Below are 349 nucleotides of genomic sequence, written 5' to 3' on the forward strand. Positions count from 1 at the left end.
CAGTATAAAAATATGAAAAAAACTGCTAAATGGTACTATCAGGTTGTAACAGAGGGAAGGGCCTGAAGAAAAAAAAAGATTTTCTATCTCTTTAAAACTTCCCGTACTCTTTTTGGGAACTGCAGCCTGGCCTGAATCCCTGAAGCAGGTTAAGTCCTTTGTTAAAAAGATAAATCCATCCCAGGCAGCACCAACCACCCAAGTGGGCAGCTGGCAGATTTGACAGGCTTTGTCTTTGGCAGAGATGGGAGGGCTAGAAAAGTTAACAACAATAGCCTAGAACTAAGGGGTCCTCCCTTTAAAAGCTCTGGATTTCTGCTTATGTTCAGGAAATTTAGATTTTGAGACA

The sequence above is a fragment of the Propithecus coquereli genome, unplaced genomic scaffold, assembly GCF_000956105.1.
Source record: "Propithecus coquereli isolate 6110/MARCELLA unplaced genomic scaffold, Pcoq_1.0 Scaffold545, whole genome shotgun sequence".
NCBI classification, from domain to species: domain Eukaryota; kingdom Metazoa; phylum Chordata; class Mammalia; order Primates; family Indriidae; genus Propithecus; species Propithecus coquereli.